Genomic DNA, 14462 nt, shown 5'->3' with positions numbered 1-14462 from the left:
TTGAATTTGTTGCATGTTTTATTGAGCCCTTTCCTATATTGTTGTATATTGTATATATGTATTATGCCATTATTTCTTAGATTGTACACCATGGGCAGGTTTATTCTTATCTATTTTATTGTTTGTATGTACAGCGCTGTGCAAATCTACAGTGCTATATAAATAAAGCATAATAATAATAATAATAATAATAACAACAACAACAACCAGTTAATAGCCCAAAGCTTATTTTAATAAAAAAACCTTTCCCTGCTGGTGGGAAGAGAAAGGATGGTGAGAACCTTCTGTCTTTTGTGAAGGAAGCTTCATAGTCTGGGAGCAACCACCAAGAAGGCCCTCTCATATATCCTCACAAAATGTCCCTCTGATGATACTGGGACTAAGAGAACATCTTCCCTCAAGGATCATAAAGCTCAGCCAGCCAGGGTCATATCGGGAGATGCATTAGGTGAGAGCCCACCAAAATTATAGGAGGGGGCTCTGCTCCACTTTAGGAATCACAGCAATGTTGCTATCAAATGCCTTCAAATTGTTTTCGACTTATGGCAAGGTTTGTTCAGAAGAGGTTTGCCTTTACCTTCCTCTGAGGTTGAGCAAATGTGATTTGTCCAAGGTCACCCAGTGGGTTTTTATGGCTGAGCAGGGATTTGAAGCGTGGTCTTCCAGAGTCCAAATTGAATACTGGGACCACTGTGGCTGCTGCCACCACACTTCATAGAGTCATAGAATCATGGAAGAGACCGCAAGGGCCACCCAGTCCAACCCCATTCTGCCATGCAGGAACTCTCAATCAAAGCATCTTCAAGATGTTGGAGGTCTTTAAACAGACTCCACCACTCTCCGAGAGAGTGTGATCCATAGAAATAAAATGGTTTGACGTCACTTTAACTTCCATGGCCTAAGGCTAAAGAACTCTGGGAACTGTAGTTTTTTGTTCTCTGGCAAAGAAGGCTAAATATCTCACAAAACTACAAATCCCAGAATTCCACAGCATTAGGTCATGGCAGTAAAAGTGGGTCAAACTGGCTTATTTCTGCAGTGTGGCAGCAGCCTATGCTACAGCTGCTCTCTCCCTAACTGTAGTCAATGTAATTTCTTTAAGCTGAATTTTTTGTACCTTGCCAAGATTTTTGCTGTTCCTAGTAAATTAATCTGCACTTCCAACATTACTGAAATTGGTGCCTTCCAAGTAGCAATTCTTCTTTTAAGAGAATAAAATAATGCAGACTAAATGTTTGTTCCATTGGAAAGTGCACAATTTTTGCCACTGGTTTTGTTCCTGGAACTGATTCTTTAGTTGAAGAGGGTACAGTTGATAGCACCGGGCTCCAAACAAAATGGCATGAATGAACTTTGATCAGCTTTTCACAAGTAAATTAGCTAGATGTGATTTGTACGCTTATACAATTTCTCCTTAACAGTGACAATGTGTCTTGCATTTCAATGTTGTGTTGTTGTTTTTTAAATTATTTTATTGAACTCATTGGAACAGCCATATTTATCTCATCACCTTTACATGGGTTGTTCTGCCAGATTGCTGTGTTTATATGGTTTATATAGGTTCTTTCTCTTCTAACCCTTTCTATTTAAAAGTCATTTTCAATTGCAAATGTACAAAGAAGAAGAAGAAAGTGCATGCATATAGAATACATACAGCTAATGGAAATAAGATGCAGAAATCAGAGTCAGAGAATTAAACTGAGATTTAATTGTAGTTTGACAGTTTTTTTAGTTGTATTGTACTTTAAAAAATAATATTTATTAATAATTATCAAAAATAATACATACACAAACATGAACACACAACAACAAGTGCCTTTCCTTGTAAAATGACCTCTTATGTTTCTCTGTCTGTGACCTAACTATCCTAATCTCTTCTGTTCTTCTAACTTGTCTATTATTTATCGTATCTAGTTTTTCTAATTTACTGTGTTTAAAATGGCAGCACACCACCTTGGCTCCCATGCTGGCAGAAAGGCAGGATAAAAATTAAATAAGTAGACAGATGGACAGATATTTGTAAAGTCAAAGGCTTTCGCAGCTGGCATCCATAGTATTTTGTGGGTTTTTCAGGCTATGAGGCCATGTTCTAGAAGAGTTTCTTCCTGGTGTTTTGACAGCAGCTGTGGCTGGCATTTTCAGAGAATGCTGGCATGGAAGATGCCAACCACAGCTGCTGGTGAAATGCCAGGAATAAACTCTTCTAGAACATGGCTGCATACCCTGAAAAACCCACAAAAAACAAAAGATAGATATTTGTTCCTGAAAGCTTTTAGGAAAAGCTGTGTTTCAGAAACAAGTCAATGTTGGTGCCAATTAGATTTTCAAGCGGAGGCCATTCCATAATTGGGGCACTATGGCCAAGAAGGCTCTACCTGTGTCCTCTCTCTTTGAATTGCTTCCACTGGGGTCACACTGAGGAGGAAACCACAGCTTAGAAGGCTTTCTCTCATTTCCTTGCATGATCTAGCATTCTCACGAGGGGGACATGGAGCAAGGCCCCACCAGGAGATCTCACTTCTTGGGCATATATAGGGAGAGGCATTCCTTCAAGTTTCAAGGTCCCACGCTATTTAGTTTTTGAACCTCATTGCCAGAAGCTTGCAGTCACACCAGAAATGAATTGACAGTCAGTGCACTTGCTTTAAGACTGGTGTTATATGTGGATGGCAATCCATGGCAGCTGGTGGCTTCCATGTCAGTCAGGTGTAAATTTAATGGAGGTTTTCAAGCCAGCCACTGAAGTTATTTTGGGGTTAGTGCTCAGCATCTGAGAGATTATTCACACTGTGAAAATAATCCAGGATGAATCTGGGTTAAATCTCCATTGTTTACACTCATCCCAAATACACCCAGTTAAATGGGGGTGGGGGGCTGCCACAAAACTCACTTAATCTGGGATAACTGATATTGTGTTTCCCCCTGAGTTTCTTAAAAAGATGTGCATCATCCTAGTGTGAATAGATCCGAATAGGCCTGGGATAAAATGCTGTATACCAAAAAATGGGATTCTGATTGCTTTCGCATTGTTGACTCCATCTTTAGTCAAATGCTTGTGTGAGCAACCAAACTCACAAACATGTGCTTTGATGCAGATCAGTGCAGTTCCAAAGTGTGAAAACAAAGCTGGAATGCATGAGTGAGATGATTCACATCATTGCGCTAAAAACCCTGACATCTAAATGACCCCTTAGAAAAGCACTTTAAAGCTTGGGTTGTAACCCAAATGGACTCACTGACTTACTGACATAGAATCATGGAATGAAAGAGTTGGAAGAGAAACCAAGAGCAATCTAGTCCAACCCACTGACACGCAGGAAGACAGAATCCAAGCACTCCTGATAGATGGCCCTCTAACCTTGGTTTAAAAATCTCCAAAGAAGGAGACTCCATCATACTCCAAGGAAGCGTATTTCACTGTTTAACAGCTCTTACCATCAGAAAGGTCTTCCTAATGTTGAGGTGGAATCTTTTTTCCTGTAGTTTGAATCCATTGCTCCAGGGCCTAGTCTCTGGAGCGGAACAATTCAAGCTTGCTCCATTCTCAACATGACATCCCTTCAAATATTTAAATAGGGCTATCATATCACCTCTTAACAGTCTCTTCTCCAGGCTAAACATACCCAGCTCCCTAAGCCATAACCTCATAAGGCATGGTTTTGGGACCTTTCACCATTTTGATCCTCCTCTGTACTCACTCCAGCTTGACAACATCCCTCTTGAATTCTGCTGGGCACAGTATTCCAGGTGAGGTCTGACCAATGCAGAATAGAATGGTATTATTTTTTCCCTTGATCTGGGAAAATATTCTATTGATCTAGCCTAGAATTACATTGGCTTTTTCAACTGCTTCATCACACTGTTGACTGATGTTTAGCTTGTGGTCTGCTATGACTCCTAGATCCCTTTGGCATGTGCTCTTGTCAATCCAGGTGTCACCCATTTTATATCTATGGATTTCATGTTTTCTGCCTAAGTGTTGAAATGCATTTTCTTTGTTTAGTTCAGTCACCAATTTGTCATTTCTGGAAGCTTCCTTCTTGTCTGCGTGTGCAGTGTATGAATAAGCCATGATGGAGATTTATCAGTCAGGCTCTAGTTTAGGAAAAGGTGGCACTCCAGCATTGTGACTCATATCGCATCCTTGCCCTTCAGTCACTTTTTTTTCTTCACCAGAAATATTCAGATTTTTAAGCAACTAACAATGGGATTTGGGTTTGACAACCTCTAGTCTCCCTTTTGTGAAATCATCATTTCCCACCCCTTTTGGATTTTCTCCCATGTTTCTTTTTGCCGTACTTAAGTACCAAAAAATATTCTTCCAAAGTGGTGTTACTGGAAAGGGAAGCGTGGGTGTTACTGCAAGGTTGAGCCAATCCATTTTTATCTCATTATATATCATTTTTTTTTACCTAATGCTTTTTTTATTACCAACAGTGCTGGGATTTTAGATCTGATGCAAGCGACGATGTTGCTATAACAACACTATGAATCATGTAATTTCTTCAACAATCTGTTGAGGCGTTGGGTTCTATAGCTTGTCAACTTCCACACTGGTAGCACCAAAGGTTTCTCTCTTGTTTTGTGGAGGGATCATCCTTTCTCCTTTGTTTGTCTGGCTGAAGGTCTTCAGGTTTAGTTGGACCTTGGTAGCCTGATCATACCTTGTGGTTTCCGTCATTCTACCTTGATGGACAGATGATCCCAACCTACTAGCAGAAAGCAGTAAAGACTTGGAACAGTGACTAAAGAAAGTCGAAGAAGGAAGTGCCAAGGCAGGCTTACTGTTGAACTTTAAGGAAACAAATATAATGACTATGGAGGATTTTTATGAATTCAATGTAGATAATAACAACATTGAAATACTTAAAGATTTTCCATACCTTAGATCAATCATAGATCAGAATGGAGATTGCAAGCAAGAAATCAGAAGAATACTAGGACTGGGAAGAATGGCTATGAAAGACAGACATGGTGAGGTGCAAAGACATCCAACTAAACACTAATGTTAGGACTGTCCATGCCTTCATAGTTCCCATCTCTTTGTATGGATGTGAGAGCTAGATGGTGAAGAAAGTGGATAGAAAGAGTATGAATTCATTTCTGATGTGGTGCTGCAGAAGGATGCTGAGAGTACAGAGGATTGCTAAAAAGATAAAAATGGGTCCTAGGACAAATAAAGCCTAAACTCTCCCAAGAAGACAAATAAGGTTGTCATAATTTGACCACATCGTGAGAAATTATGAATCACTTGAAAAGACATTAATGTTTGGAATGACACAAGGCAGTAGGAAGAGAGGAACACAGCATTCCAGATGGATAGACTTGATCAGGGAGGACATGAGCTTGAGTCTCAAGGACCTGAGCAGAGCTGTTGAGGAAAGGGTGTCTTGGAGGTGTTTCATTCACGGGGCTGCCATGAGTCTAGGTCTACTTAAGACACTTAACAATAGCAACACTTTGGTAGAACTTGAGCAATTCTTTCTGGTCTCAGACTGAATGTGTATCATACACAAACTCAGGGTTAGTGCCTTGTTCTCATCTGCAGCTCAGGAATAAGTCAGAGTGCTTAAGATATATGAAAAATGTTTGAAAAACATATTACTAAGTCTATTCCACTGTCAAACAGCTCATATCCTCAACAATAACACCAACCAACCAACCAACCAACCAACTAACCAACTTCCTTCCTTCCTTCCTTCCTTCCTTCCTTCCTTCCTTCCTTCCTTCCTGCTTCCATAAGGATGGAAGCAAGGAACAACGACAGATTAGACACGTAATACAGTATCAGTTGAAAGAACATATAAAAACAAGACATACTTTCAAATTGTTGATTTATAAATGGTTTGGGTAGGCTTGTGGGAAGAGACTTGTCTTAATTGCTATTTTAAACTCAGAAAATATCCAGGTGATAAATGGCAGGTCATTCTACAATCTGGGGGTGGCCAACAAAAATTTCCTTTGGGTAACAACTGTCTGAAGTAAATGCTCCCCAGAGGACCTTAATGAATGGGGCAGATAGATAGGAGAGGTTGCTCCTATGTGTAAAAAGACATCAGTTAACAAACCAAACCAAAACAATTTAACTTAGTTAAAAATATCAGTTAAACTTGGACCCAAATCATGAAGGACTCAAGAAGTTCTTTCTAATATTTCGGTGGAATCTCTTATCCTATCACAACTAAAGCACTCCTGAAAGATGCCCATCCAACCTCTACTTAAAGACAGATCCATCAAAAATGGGAATCTGCATAAGCCCCTGCATCAATGGAAACAATTGCATGTGCAATATCTATGTTTGGTAGTAAACAGAAGTTCAAGAATATCTCCCTCTAGGAGAGAGATGCTTTTGTCCAGGGACATCTGCATGGATGGTCAGACCATTCACAACTTCCTCGCTCATTCTTCCCTCCTGGAAATTCCACTCATGTCCTGAAGCTCCTTTGGATAAGTTTTGCCCTATATATGTGCCCACTTAGGCAGTACCAATTCAAGTCTGGTTTGAGGTCAGACAGACACTCTGTCCGTATCTCACATGATTCCTTAGCCAACACTGTCAATGCCACATTTCTAAGACAGTGTGCTGAACCATATCTATGTCACAGTGTCCCCTGTTCAGAGCTACACATCTGGAATTGGTATAGTATTACTCCCTGCAACCCTTTAAAGTCACTATTGGCTACCACCTTTATATTGTTACCTCTTGTGTGTGTGAAAGAGTGTCCTTGCATGAATTGTAATTCCCTTTGACTTATAAATAAAAGGAAAAAAAACACATTTGGACTTTGCATTCTGGAATACAGCCTTTTAGAACCAATATACATTAGTTTCCCAAACCCTCTTACAGCTGTTAATTGAGCTTATTAAATTCCTCTATTTGAATATTTATTATGGGTTCCCTATTGGGATCCTGATATTTTAGGTAACAATAGAAATGTATATTGTATATAATATATATTATTATATTACATTCTAATATAATGTTATATATGTGTGTGTGTGTGTGTGTGTGTGTGTGTAAAATTTGGTATAATAGGAATGTATATGAATGCAAAGATATACAGCTGAACACGAAAGTTAGAATAATACAAGCCATTGTATTTCCTATCACCATGTATGGATGTGAGAGCTGGACACTTAAGAAACAAGATAGCAAGAAAGTCCGTTCATTTGAGATGTGGTGCTGGAGAAGAGTGCTGAGGATCCTGTGGATGGCCAAAAAGACAAACAAATGGGTCCTAGAGCAGATCAAGCCAGAAAACTTTCTGGAAGCCAAGATGACTAAACTTAGGCTGTCGTACTTTGGCCACATCATGAGAAGGCATGACTCACTGGGGAAAAACAATAATGCTAGGAAAGGTGGAGGGAAGTAGAAAGAGAGGAAGGAGGTCACTGGTATGAATGAACAGGAATTAAGCAGAGTAGTGGAGGACAGGGGGTCTTGGAGATATCTTATCTATAGGTTCGCCATGAGATCGACTCAAGGACAGTTAATAGCAATGACAAAGGAATGTATAGTGATCATTTCCAGTCTGTGGGCCACTGTTTTGTTTTCCATATCTATTGAGAAATTAGTTAGAACTGAACTAATTCTGTATCAGTGGATTGTTGCAATTCTATTGTGTCCCTGACTTCTGTCCATAGCTCATCTGGTTCTCAGTCAGCTAGGCTTAATATTGCAAATCTGTTTCTCACACATTCTTTAAACTCTGTTGGAATGTTTTCCAGATCATACTTTGGCATGGCTGTTGGTTTGGTATTCTTCTTCTTTATCTTCATCAAATAGAATTCTTTATCTTCATTAAATATAATGTATTCAAAGTGTTGCCGCCAGCCATAAAGGCTCTCAGGCTGCTAAAAGAGCATTAGTTTGACAATTCCCTTATGCTTACAATCTAAAAAAGATCCATAAGGAAAAAAGGAATGGCTGAGAGCAGGGGATTAAGTCCAGCAGTGGAGACTGGCATTCATCTGATTGCAGTAGGCCCTCCTGTTCTCTCCTACATTCTGCTATGGTGGGTGCAGTTAGCGCTGTCTCTTGTTGTTCATGTTGTTACCATGGCCTTCTGTTTCACTGGTATGGCACTCGATCTCACTCTCTTGCTCCCTTGCTCATTTTCCCCCTATATCTCACTATCTGAATTTATGTCCTGTGAGTTGTTGGACACAGCACCCTTATCTTGCGTTCCCTAAAGGAGGGAGTGAATTTCAGAACCAACCCTGCTCTTTGAGTCTGAAGGTAGAACAGTTTGGCCTGCTGTATCCACAGATTCTTTATCCATGGATTCAACCATCCCTGGCTTGAATATAACACACACACACACACACACACACACACACACACACACAGAGAGAGAGAGAGAGAGAGAGAGAGAGAGAGAGAGATTCCAAAAAGCAAAGCTTGATTTTGTCATTTTATATAAGGGATACCATTTTTACTATGCCATTGTATTGAATGGGACTTGAGCATGCACAGATTTTGGTATCCACGGGGGATCCTGAAACCAAACCCCAGTAGATACCAAGGGCCCACTGTAGTCCATAGCAGAAAGTAGTCTTTCAGCCCATGGTATAGTCCAAGATGTTATGTTTCATGGCAGTTGGGTATCCTTTCCTTATTTAGCTGCTGACCTATCATTTTTTCTCCTCCTCATTTTGCATGGACGTTTCTTTCTTCAGTCCCATAGCTTTCATTTCAGAAGCACCCTATTTTCACCAGAAAAAATATTTTTCTAGAAAAGCACCTTTCATGGCTTAGAATGTTACATTAGAGACTCGTCTGACAGATTGCATTTTATTATTAAAAACAACACCCCTAAACCCTCCATGTAATTGACCCTGGCTTTCTGTCCTGGCTAATTATATTCTATTCTATTTGCATACTGATGGAAGAGTTTAAGAGGGGTCATTGCAGCTCGGATGCATATTAAGGCCACAAATGACAGTCAGACGCCAGCGTCAGGTTGGACAAGTGGCAATTAAGCTGCTAAGAGGATTGCACCATGTTTTCCTATGACTGCGAGGGGCTGGTTGATCCTGGCATTAAATACTTGACACAGGTCTACATGGGAGCCTTTCAACTGCATTAGTGGTAGGATTGGTTTGGTGGAAGACAAAAGCCCTAGAGCAAAAGCAGGAGCTATTTTTATTTAGTTATTTACCTCCCACACTTTTTTTAAAGCTCAAGGCAGGGTATAGTCAGTTACACAATGTTGGTATTTTCAGAAGAATGGTGTCCTACAACCTGCATGAAACTGTGACTGTAGATGTACATGATGCCAACATGATGCAGAATCTCAGCCTGGATCTTTTCTTGTCCTTGGAAGTTCTGGGGGTTTTCTTGCCCAGGCCAGTTGGTGACTTCCATGCCAGGAAGCTGGTGCATCTGCTTTAGGTTTTAGTTTGAACTTGGCGTGGGTTATCTAGGATACTCACCTATTTTGCAGGGCAGAGGTGAGGTTCAGCTCTTTGGAGGTTGGTTTGAATGCTCCACTGGCATGGAAGTCCCCAGACACCATTTCCTTTGCCCAGAAGAGGCTTACGAACATCTGGGAAGAATTTGAAAATTTATCTAGAATTGTTTTTATTTAACTAATATAGGCTTTATGGGGGTTTCTATTTTTTAAAAAGCCATCTCTGGCTGCATCTGCATTGCAGAAATAATCCAGGTTGACATCACTTTGACTGCCATGGCTAGACGCTATGAAATTCTGGGAACTGTAGTTTTGTGTGACATTTAGCCTTCTCTGTCAGAGAGCTCTGGTACCACAACAAACTACAATTCCTGGAATTCCATAGTATTGAGCCATGGCAGTTAATGTGGTGTCACACTGGGTTTTTCTGCAGTGCAGATGCTGCCATTGTGTTTTTGTTAAAGCCTCCATCCTTTCATTGACATTTCTTAAAGAGTGTGTTAAGGAAAACTCACCTGTTAAGACTGGAGCTGGGAACACTAATAACAATTACGTTTTCAAGACTTAATTGGATTAATTGGCAGATTAATCTATTAAAGCCTTTAGTGATTAATTTGAAGGGCTGCAAGCGAAGAGACACTGTTTGTATAGTTTATGAATTGATTTATACTCAGGCAGAGCTTGGAAGTGTTTAACACCATAACTCCAAGAAGCTTGCAGCCAGCAAAGGTGATGGCCATTGATTCAAGAGTCCTTGGGTTGGTCAGCCAGGCCCTCCCAAGTAATACAATGGAAAATATATGGTTGGAAACTCCTCAGCTGGAAACAAAGGCTAGAGATGGTGGGAGAGTACTATAAATACAGGATTTTTCACAGTCATTCCAATTAGGCTTTTAGTGGAGCCATTTAACTTATATTTAAATAGGAGTTTAACATAAAATTAATAGTTAATTTTCTCCCTTCAATTCAAAATGCAGTTCAATTAGATTTATTAAACATATCAGTTATTAAATAAATATATTAATTTCTCTAATTTCTCTTAACGTTCCTATTTCTGGAGGGAAATAATGGTTCAAGTTATATCTTCATCTTTTTATTTATTGGAATGACGTTTCATCTTTCTCCCAGGATAGGCCAATATCCAGGATATTAGACGAGACCAGTATTGTCTGTGACTGATTCTCATGGGGTGTCAAGCAGAGAAAGTTTTTTCAAGCCAGGGATTGAATGTGGAACTATATGCAGGCAAAATGTATAATATAACTTGTGGTTGTTCCTGTTCACTGCCATCATGTCGACTTCAACTTATGGTGACCCTATGAATGAGAGACCCTCAAGTCATTCTATCATCATGGAATTGTAGAGATGGAAGAGACCACAAGGGCCACCCAGTCCAATCCCATTCTGCCATGCAGGAACTCTCACTCAAAGCATCCCCAACAGATGGCCATCCAGCCTCTGTTTAAAACTTCCAAGGAGGGAGACTCCACTACACTCCGAGGAAGTGTGTTCCACTGTCGAACAGCCCTTACTGTCAGGAAGTTCTTCCTAATGTTGAGCTGGAATCTCTTTTCCTGCAGTTTGCATCCATTGCTAAGGGTCCTGTTCTCGGGAGCAGCAGAAAACAAGCTTGCTCCCTCCTTTATTGACAACCCTTCAAATATTTAAACAGGGCTTCTCTTCTGCTAATACACTTCTAATATGAATTCAAGGTGCCTATGATGACATTTAAGGACCTGAATGGCTTGAGACCTCAATATTTGAGGATCACCTCTCCCTATATGTGCCTGCTGAAGGATTTAGGTCTGCTGTGCCCCACCAGTGAGGTCTTGAGATATTGTGCCAAGCTATGTTCTCAGCTATGGCACCCCAACTGTGGGATGCTCCCTCCTTGGAGTCCCAACTATTGTCAAGTAAAAACTTGAGCATCCATCAAAACCTTTGGGTCCCATTGGTTTCTTTTAAATGCTAACACACTTGGTTTTAAACTGTTTTATACTTTTCAGTCTGCTTTGATTCATTAAATATGTTTAACATGTTTTTAGTGTTGGTTGTTTTTATTGTTTCAAACTGTTTGTTTTAATTTTACTTGTAAGCTGCCTGGAAATTGTTTTCACATAAGATGCGGTAGAAATATTTTAATAAAAGTCCTGTACAGAAAGTCCCAAGCTGTGAAGTTTTCAGTGCCTTCCTCACAGTGAGGAGATAAATGGTAAAATAATTTGTTCTTGCCTGTGAGAATGAAATTTATGATGGTTTACATCCCTAGATAAGGAGAACGACAACATTCAAGGACTTAAAAACTGGTATACAATATGAATAAAAACATACGGCTAAATTTAAAACACTCCAATATGAGCATCCAAATATTGTAGAACAATGTGGAACAAGCTGCATTTCTTGTTGTAGTGATTTCTCTTAAAATGAGTTCAGTTTTACTGCTTCAGAGCCACAACAAAATTAACATTAAAACCAAACAATGAAGAATAATATGGTTAATACTGAAACAATACATTTTTAAAAAACTACTGTAGCACTTCTGATTACTTGTTGATTGATGAAATCTCCTTGAGATTTTGCTAGCGGACTAGTTTGGGTTGAAAAACGATCATCAGTGCGCATGTGTCTAATTATTACTTTGGCCATCAGTTCATTCAATAAATGAAATAGGTATAGGAATCTTTATTTAAATACCTGGTTAAAATATAATTGTTCCATTAATTCCAAAATTAAAAAGGTTTTAACTAACCAGGTATCCAGGTTTGCATCCTAGGGATTATCCACTCTGGCCCAAAAGCAGGGTTCCCCCTGGACTCATATTGTCTATTTCAGACAATGGGGCAGGTTCAAGCCCTATCCAGTCTGTCCAGATGTGGAATCAATGGATCTGGCCTGAGCCCAAGGTAAACATCCTTTATCCCAGGGTAATATATCATCCATCTCAGGAAAGTAGACTTGGTTTAGAAAAGCTTATGCTACCAACGTCTTTCTTTCTCTCAGTTAGTCTCAAAGGTGCTGCAAGATCCCTTTGAATAGCTTTGCATATAGAAAATGATAAGTATATGTTTACTCTGCTTTCCAAATTAAAAATAGATAATATTGAATATGCTACATTAGGAGTTTTTTCTCCAAAATGTTGACTCGCTTCTCCAAATCTTAATAAGCATCATATGGGTACATTCTACTGGTTTACAGTCACTAATCTAGAGTAGGATTCCCAAACCAGAGTTTCCTTGAACCCTTGGGTTCTGTGAGAGATCTGTAGAGATTCCATGAGAGATAATGGAAACTCAAGTGGATAGTGGAAACAAACTCCTTTTGAGCTCTGGATACAGTGATATGAGTGTTGGATTAAGAATCTAGGGACCAGGATTCAATTTCCAGACCAGCCATGAAACCCATTGGGTGCCCTCAAGCAAGTCACACTCTCTCAGCCTCAGAAGATGGCATTGGCAAATCCCCTCTAAAGAACTTTGCCAAGAAAACCCCATGGTAGGTTCAATTTAGGGTTGCTATAAGCTGGAAATAACTTGAAGGCACAAACACACAACCCATGCAGACCTTGATTTTTTTTTTTAAACAATTTCTTCAGGATGAAAAGTTTGAGGAAGGGTGATTCAGACTATAAATAAAGCTTTACAGCACTGAACAGTGGAGTTGATCACACTGGAATAATAGATGGGAGCATTGTGGGATGCTCCCATCAATATTGCACGATGTGGCAAAGCTTACCACACAATGTTGTGCAACGTCACAAATATCCAACGATTATCCCACGGATAAAGAGGAATTATAGCACCATTTTTTATTCATAGGATTTTCTCCCTCTTGTTTTGCAGATTGTGGAAGAATTGTGGCTGATTGTGCCAGTGGATTGGTGAAAACAACGGTGGAAAACAATTAACAGTTTTTGCACAAAGTAAAGGCAAGACTATTCTTAGTTTTAATAATTGGGAACGGGGTGGTAAGTGTCCCTAATGGGACAAAACATGTGCTTTTGTACAGTACTTGTATGTTTCTTTCATATGACATGAGTTACATTTGATTCCTCATGATACATTTGCTCACTCTGCTGGTACCTGGAGGTACTGAGAAACCTTGTCGAGACAAGAAAATAAATCAGTCAATAAATATGATTTCCATCCTTGTATTGTACTTGTTCACCATTGCCCACCAACTGTTGTTCAGAGCTATCACCACTTCTAAACAAGGAGATCTGATTGCTGTTCAGCTGAGAACCAATGATAGGCTTATCAGTCTGCATTTCAGACTTCACAGATTTATTCCATTTTTGGCCTTCTCCCAAAAGGTGCATAACTCTTAGTGCGTGTGCCCTTGAGTTAATACCTAATGACATACTGCGCACCCTGCAAGGCTACAAGATTTGATGATATCAACTAATTAGATGTGTTTCAATCTATACCTGAAAGTTAATGTTGTTGAAAATGGCCCATAGTTGAAACTGGCTGGGCAATTGTGTGTAGGAACACTCCTGACAAAACACAGATATGCTTATGTGTGTGCAAATTTGATCCAATGAGGCAGTATACTGGCAATTTCATCCATATTAACTCTGAATTGACAAGTTTATTATTCCGGTGAAAGCACAGTTGTGGTTTGTTAATCTTCTTTTAAGCTCAAGCTGGTCACGTGGAATACTTTTATCTGTGTGTATTCGGCAGAAGCGTTCTGAGATATTTTATTGTTGGGTTTTTTTTCCTTTGCAGTATGACAATGAATGCATTTGCCTTGCAAAAAAGTGGGCCTTAACTTTTTGACATCTAGGCTGCATTTCATGGCTGGTGCACAACCAGTGGTGTGTTTTTGGGACATAACATCAGAACCAAAGTTCTAGAAAGGGAGTGAGAGAATTTGATAGTTTGCCTGGGGAACCCAGTAGCAAAATGGTGGGTCACTGTTAGAGAGACAGTGATGAAGGTTTCCTTGGATGGTGAGAAATACCAGTGATAGCCAACAGAGACTCGGTTTGCCTTTAAAAAAAACGACAACACATTATTAACAGAGCAAGCAGAGAATAGAGAATTTATC

The 14462-nt window shown here is 39.7% G+C and overlaps 1 protein-coding gene across 8 annotated transcripts in view; it reads left to right on the top strand.

Annotated features, from left to right (window-relative positions):
* Positions 1 to 14462, top strand: part of TSNARE1 (t-SNARE domain containing 1) — a 500241-nt gene that overhangs the window by 60151 nt on the left and 425628 nt on the right. For 7 of the 8 annotated variants that reach the window (XM_089518973.1, XM_089518978.1, XM_089518972.1 and 4 more), the window contains exon 2: positions 13253 to 13338. The gene's annotated coding sequence lies outside the window, so the exon portion shown is untranslated. The remainder of the gene's footprint in view (positions 1 to 13252; positions 13339 to 14462) is intronic. The other variant, XM_089518975.1, reaches the window with a different exon arrangement.

This window comes from Sceloporus occidentalis, unplaced genomic scaffold, assembly GCF_023333645.1.
Source record: "Sceloporus occidentalis isolate IW3139 unplaced genomic scaffold, rSceOcc1.0.p SCAF_3, whole genome shotgun sequence".
Classification (NCBI taxonomy): Eukaryota; Metazoa; Chordata; class Lepidosauria; order Squamata; family Phrynosomatidae; genus Sceloporus; species Sceloporus occidentalis.
Note: the sequence above shows the minus strand (reverse complement) of the source record. Positions and strands in the feature narration are given on the sequence as shown.